Source organism: Pinus tabuliformis, chromosome 2_2 (genome assembly GCF_031772625.1).
Source record: "Pinus tabuliformis cultivar Carrire ecotype Pingquan chromosome 2_2, CPIR1, whole genome shotgun sequence".
Lineage (NCBI taxonomy): Eukaryota > Viridiplantae > Streptophyta > Pinopsida > Pinales > Pinaceae > Pinus > Pinus tabuliformis.
In genome coordinates this window covers 516,640,322-516,647,988 of record NC_142300.1, presented here as the reverse complement: position 1 = coordinate 516,647,988, position 7,667 = coordinate 516,640,322, and positions in this window count along the sequence as shown.

Genomic DNA, 7,667 nt, shown 5'->3' with positions numbered 1-7,667 from the left:
TCAAATAACAGCATGATTAATGACTTATCTTTATGTACTAGATCTAGTTGATAACTCTCATAATATCATTGTATATGTATGGATCTGGTGATTGGGTGATTCAGAAGGTTGTTTGATTATGAGCTTCAATGTTGTTGTTGGATCCAGTTTGAAAATTTATGAAAAGTGGTCCTTGAAAGAAAAGAAGTAAGTGGTTGTAGCTCCCTTCCAGGAGAGACTGGAAAACGAGAGAGAGTTGTAGCTCTCTACAGGTTGCAGCCTGCGTACTGGTAAAGGACTGCACCAGTACAAAATCATTATAACAGGAGTTTCTAATTTGAAAGAAGATAGAGACATATTGCAGCAGGTGGTTTTCACCCACATTGGGTTTCCACCTTATATCTGGTGTTCTTTGGTGTGACTATCTGTTTTTCTTGTTCATGCTCATTATTTTATGGTACTGATATGCAAAAATAATTCAAAGTGTAAATAAGGAAGATTTGTTAAAAGAACTTGATAATACTGATTCACCCCCCCCTCTTAGTATTATTTTCAACAATTGGTATCAGAGCAGGTCCTTCAGAGAAGCTTGATCGCTTGAAGGTAGATCATTCATCATGAGCAACTACGAGAGAGAAGCATCAATCAGGCCACCAATTTTTGATGGGATGAACTTCAATTATTGGAAGATAAGAGTTACTGCCTATCTTCAATCTCTTGGTACAGAAGTTTGGGATATCATAGAGACAGGCTACACTTTTCCTTCAGCTACTCCTACAGATTCGGCCGAGAAGAAGAAATATGAAACAAATGCGAAAGCAGTCAATACTCTATTGGGATGCTTATCCCAATCGGAATTCGTGAAGGTAATGCACTATAAATCCGCAAAAGAAATATGGGACAAAATTGTCACGAGCTATGAAGGAGACGAACAGGTAAAGCGTGCTAAACTTCAAACTTTCAGGATTCAGTATGAGAATCTCAGAATGTATAATGATGAAAGTGTGGCTAACTATTTCCTTAGGGTAGATGAAATTGTTAACTGCATGAAAAACTTGGGTGAAGAAATAAAAGAGGCTATTGTGGTTGAAAAAGTCCTAAGATCCTTGTCCCCCAAGTTTGAATCTAAAGTGTCCGCTATAGAGGAAAAAGCAAATCTACAAACTCTCACCATGTCTCAACTAAATGGAATTCTAACTGCTTATGAAATTAGAAAGGGAGGTCCATCAGACAGAAGAGAAGCGGCTTTCAAGGCTTCAGGCAAAGGAGATTACTATGAAGCAAGTCACGTGCCAGAAGAAGAAGAAGAAGAATCAAATTTTGTCAGAAATCTTCAAAGGGGTTCTGGAAGGTTCAGAGGTAAGTTACCTTTTAAATGTTTTGCTTGTGGATGAGTAGGTCATTATGCTGCAAAATTTCCTTATAAGGATAAAGGAAAGGAACCTACTAGATGGAACAAGAAACAGAGTGCAAACAAGAAAAGTTACTACACTCATGAAGATAGTGATGGTCTATCGATTAGTGATGAAGATGAACAAGGTAATGACTATAAACTGTTAATGGCATTTGAAGATGATGATTATATGGATGCTATAGATGTGGATAGCCTTTTTGAAGAAATTACTAGACTCAAGAGATGTATAGAAGAAAATAATATGATCATTGATACTCTACAATTTCAAATTGATGAAAAGGAAAAACATCTTGAAAAATTAGAAGGTGAAATTGTTGGTCTTAGAAAAGAGATTGAGAAAACAAAAGCTATTAATCTTAAGTTTGTCAAAGGATCTGAAACTTTGGATGAGATTATCAATGTACAACGTTCTCCACTAAACAAGACAGGTCTGGGCTATAATGGAGAAACTTCTCAAGCAACCACTTCAAAAAGTTATCTTGATGCAGCAAGAAGGAATGAGCAAAAGCACAATGAAGACCATCAGGCAAGGCAGGGACGAATTGCAAACAGAGACTATCAAGGGCAATCCGTTTTAAGGGTGAACAAAAGCTACAACCAGCCACAGGTAAAATCTTCTCAATTTAGTTCAAGAATGGATGACAATAGAAATTACAATCATTTGGCCGGTAGATTTGATAACCGCAGAAATTTCTTCAATGGACAATGTTTCTCTTGCCATAACTTTGGTCACAAAGCAGCTCAATGTGTTGCATATAAAACAATCATGACTAGAGAAGCTCAAAAACAAAGAAGTATGATTGGGATTACAAAAAGGACCTATAACAACTTTTCGGCTCTTGACAATGAAGTTGAATGTTCTATTTGCAATAACTTTGGTCATGAAGATTCTGAATGCAGGAGCAGGTTTCAGCAGACAAAGGAACAAGCCTCAAACACCAAAACATGGAGAATAAAGGAACCACAAACAGAAAGATGTGGGATAGCATTCTATGCAAAGGGACAGGAAAATCTATGGTACATTAACAGTGGATGTTCGAAGCATATGACAGGTGATAAAGAAAAACTTGAGTCATATTCTGCTCTAGAAAAGGGAAAGAAAGTTTCTTTTGGAAATGATACTCCTGCAACTATAAAAGGAAAAGGCACTGCTCAGTTAAAAGAAAAGGTCAAGGATGGAAATGTTTTGTATGTTGATGGATTGAAACATAATCTTCTAAGTGTCAGCCAGATGTGTGATCAAGGAACCGAGGTGATATTTAGAACAAATGGATGTCTTGTTCGTGATCTTGATACAGGTAAAACGGTGATCAAAGGTAAAAGAACTCCAAATAATCTATACGTATTTGAAGAAGGACAACAACAATGCTATCTAAGCAAGGATGATGAACACTGGCTATGGCATCGGAGGTTGGGGCATCTAAGCTTTTCACAAATAAGGAAAGCATGCAAATATCAGGCAGTTCGCGATCTTCCAGATATCAAAATTCCAGACAACACCATATGCAAATCATGTCAGTTTGGAAAGCAAACCAGAACTAATTTTCCAGAGAAGGAAGGATCAGCTAGCATGCCCCTTGAGCTAGTACATACAGATACATGTGGTCCATTCAGAAAAAGAACACCTCGAGGAGAAGAATACTTGATATTATTCATTGACGATTTCTCCAGGTTTGTCTGGTTAGGACTAATGAAGCACAAAGATGAAGCATTCGGAAAATTCAAATCCTTCAAAACCTTGGTTGAAAATGAATCACGATACAAAATTAAGTGCCTCAGATTTGACAGAGGTGGGGAGTTTACCTCGAATGAATTTTTCGATTTCTGTGAAGAACATGGGATAAGAAGAGAATTCTCTACAGCTAGAACTCCTCAGCAAAATGGAGTTGTGGAAAGAATGAACAGAACAGTCCAACAAATGGCTCATTCTATGCTTGATGAGTCGGGTACTCCCGCAACTTTCTGGGGTGAAGCTGCACATGCTGCGGTTGTTATTCTCAACAAAACAAATGTCCGTGTTAACAGCACTCAAACCCCTCATGAGCTCTGGTGTGGTGAGACTCCTTCGGTGAAGCACTTCAAAATCTTTGGGAGCAAATGTTATATTAAGAATACTGATGAGCAACTTGGCAAACTTGAACCTAGAGCAGATGAAGGCATTCTTCTTGGTTATTCTCCACATAGCAAAGCATACAAGTGCTACAATAAAAGACTTGGCAGAATTGTTGATAGCATTGATGTAGTGGTTGATGAGAAGGGATACATTCCTAGGCAAGTACATCATGAAGACATCGAATAAGATGAAGGCTACCCTCAAAGACAGAATGATGAAGAAGAAGAACCTCAAGAAGAACCAGAGGAGCAGACAAGAATAGAAGAGAAGACTCCATCCAGATATGTTTAGAAGAATCATCCAGAATCTCAGATTGTGGGGCAGAAAGAAGCAGGTGTACAAACAAGAAGAACAATTGCAGAAGCTTCAAGCTATTTGGCATTACTCTCTTCCACTGAACCACAAAATGTGAAAGAGGCATGCAAAGATGAATGTTGGGTCAAAGCAATGGATGAAGAACTTGAGCAGATCGAAAAGAACAACACTTGGGAGTTGGTTCCTAGACCAAAAGATAAGAATGTTATAGGAACAAAATGGGTCTTCAAAAATAAATTGAATGAAAATGGAGAAGTAATTAGAAACAAGGCCAGACTTGTTTGTAAAGGGTATGCGCAGCAAGAAGGAATAGATTTTGAAGAAACCTTTGCTCCTGTTGCAAGACTTGAGGCCATCCGAATGTTCCTTGCTCTCTCAAGCTTTCAAAACTTCAAAGTATTTCAAATGGACGTGAAATCAGCCTTTCTGAATGGAGACTTAGAAGAGGAAGTATATATTGAGCAGCCAGATGGTTTCATTCTTGGAAATGATCCAAATCTTGTATGTAGATTGAAAAAGGCTCTCTATGGTCTCAAACAAGCTCCAAGGGCTTGGTACTATCGTTTGGACAAATATCTTCATCAACAAGGTTTTTCAAAAGGATCAGCAGATAGCAATCTTTATATAAAAGTTGAAAATGACAAATTGCTAATACTTGTTGTGTATGTAGATGACATTATCTTTGGCAGCAATGAAGAAGCTATGAGTCAAAGCTTTTCCTTGGTCATGCAGAAAGAATTTGAAATGTCCTTGCTGGGAGAACTGACATATTTCCTTGGTTTGCAAATCCAACAAAAGGAAGGAGGAATCTTTTTGTCTCAAACCAAGTATCTCAAACAGATTTTGAAGAAATATGGCATGGAAGATGCAAAACCAGTATGTACACCCATGGTCACAGGATGTAGCCTTAGTGCAAATGATGAATCTGCAGCGGTACATCAACCAACCTACAGATCTATGATTGGAAGTCTACTTTATCTGACAGGTACCTGACCAGACATCATGCATGCAGTTGGAATATTTGGAAGATTTCAGGCAAATCCGAAGGAGACTCATCTTCAGGCAGTGAAGAGAATTTTCAAATATCTTCAAGGGACTCAAAATTATGGTTTATGGTATCCTAGAGATACAAATCTCACACTTCATGCTTATACAGATGCCGATTGGGCCGGAAGCGTGGATGACAGGAAGAGCACAAGTGGTGGCGCATTCTTTATGGGTTCCAGACTAGTATCTTGGTTCAGCAAGAAACAGAGTTCGATTGCCTTATCTACAGCTGAAGCAGAATATGTTGTTGCTGCATCTTGCTGCACTCAACTCCTTTGGATGATGCAGACCTTGCAGGATTTTCAAATCACTTGTACACCACCTATCTCCATCTTATGTGATAACACAAGTGCAATCAGCATCTCAAAGAACCCAGTCATGCATTCAAAAACCAAGCACATACCAATCAAGTATCATTTTCTTCGGGAACAAGTGCTTGAACAGAAGGTCAAGTTGGAGTATGTTCCTTCTAAGGAACAAGTTGCTGATATACTCACCAAACCATTGCCCAGGGAAACTTTTGAATACCTCAGGCAAAAGCTGGGGGTTGTTGATGCATCATCTTGTTGTTGAATCTCTTCTAATTGTTGGTTGTACGGGAATATGCGTACATGTGCTAGGTTGCGGATTGGTTGAAGATCAAATAACACTGGTTCAGGGGGAGCTTATAATGCATTGTTGGCATTATGGAGGATGTACAGAAGGCGATCATGGATGCTAATCTGAATATTACTGCAATATGTCTCTATCTCTTTCATGGTCATTTATGGTGTTTGGTGGATTATGTTTCTTCTTTACAGATCTGGTTCATATTCAGGGGGAGCATGCTCTTAGGGGGAGCATAACCCTTTGCCCTTGATGTCAAAGGGGGAGAATGAGCTGAAGATTTTGAGGTTGCCATCAAGTCCAAAGGGGGAGATTGTTGGCATTATGATTCTGGTATGGCTTTATGATACATATGTTGTACTTGATGGCAACCCACTCATCTCAGATGATAAATTAGAGTGCAGAAAAGTTCACGCACTTATATGCAGAGAAAAGCTTATTCTATGTAGAGAAACGTTCACGCACTTATATGCAGAGAAAAGTTTATTTCATGTAGAGAAAAGTTCACGCACTTTTATGCAGAGAAAATTTTATTTCATGTAGAGAAAAGTTTATTTCATGTAGAGAAAAAGTTCACGCACTTTCATGTTGGAGAACTTACCTTTGGTCCATGGTAGTTAGTCCTTGGTATTTGAACCTATGGTTTTTGACCATGGTACCTCGTCAAAAGTGTGTATATGTTGGAGAACTCACCTTTGGTCCATGGTGGTTAGTCCTTGGTATTATTGAGCCCCATGTTTTTGGGCCCCTTGTATTGGTTATCTATGGTATTGATCCATGATTTTAGGAAGAAGCTTGCCTATATAAAGCAAAGGAGATCACTTGGCTAATTCATTCTTGCAAATCGAATATCTTAAGATCTCAAATATTGGGTTATTGTTTTAAAAGTTTGATCTATGAAAGGGAAGTTGAAAGCGAATCTATGAAGGGTGATCTCTCGAGCGCTGCAGCTGCGGAAGTGCAGAGGCGCCACAGAAGGCGCAGTGCGGAGGCGCCACAGAAGGCACAGTGTGGAGGCGCCACAGAAGGCGCAGTGCGGAAGCGCCACAGAAGGCGCAGTGCGGAGGTGCCACAGAAGGTGCAGTGCGGAGGCGCCACAGAAGGCGCAGTGTGGAGACACCACGAGGCGCCACAGAAGGCACAGTGCGGAGGCGCCACAGAAGGCGCAGTGCGGAGACGCCACAGAAGGCGCAGTGCGGAGGCGCCATAGAAGGTGCAGTGCGGAGGTGCCACATAAGGCGCAGTGTAGAGACGCCATAGAGGCACCACAAAAGGTGCAGTGCGGAGGTGCCACAGAAGGCGCAGTGTGGAGACGCCACAGAAGGCGCAGTGCGGAGGCGCCACAGAAGGCACAGTGTGGAGACGCCACAGAGGCGCCACAGAAGGCGCAGTGCGGAGGCGCCACAGAAGGCGCAGTGCGGAGACGCCACAGAAGCACCACAGAAGGCGCAGTGCGGAGGCGCCACAGAAGGCGCAGTGCGGAGACGCCACAGAGGTGCCACAGAAGGCGCAGTGCGGAGGCGCCACAGAAGGCATAGTGCGGAGACGCCACAGAGGCGCCACAGAAGGCATAGTGCGAAGGCGCCACAGAAGGCGCAGGTGCGGTGGTCGCGGCGCCACAGAAGGCACAGGTGCGGAGGTAGTACAGATATCCGCAGATCTATACCAGTGAAGTTGCGATCCCTGCTTAAAATTTGTTTTAACTGCCTTTGACTATTCTGCAGGGTTTTGGGTGCATAACTGATGTTTGGTTACTGGTATTGAGTTCAGATAACAGCATGATTAATGACTTATCTTTATGTACTAGATCTGGTTGATAACTCTCATAATATCATTGTATATGTATGGATCTGGTGATTGGGTGATTCAGAAGGTTGTTTGATTATGAGCTTCAATGTTGTTGTTGGATCCAGTTTGAAAATGTATGAAAAGTGGTCCTTGAAAGAAAAGAAGTAGGGGGTTGTAGCTCCCTTCCAGGAGAGACTGGAAAACGAGAGAGAGTTGTAGCTCTCTGTAGGTTGCAGCCTGCGTACTAGTAAAGGACTGCACCAGTACAAAATCATTGTAACAGGAGTTTCTAATTTGAAAGAAGATAGAGACATATTGCAGCAGGTGGTTTTCACCCACATTGGGTTTCCACCTTATATCTAGTGTTCTTTGGTGTGACTATCTGTTTTTCTTGTTCATGCTCAT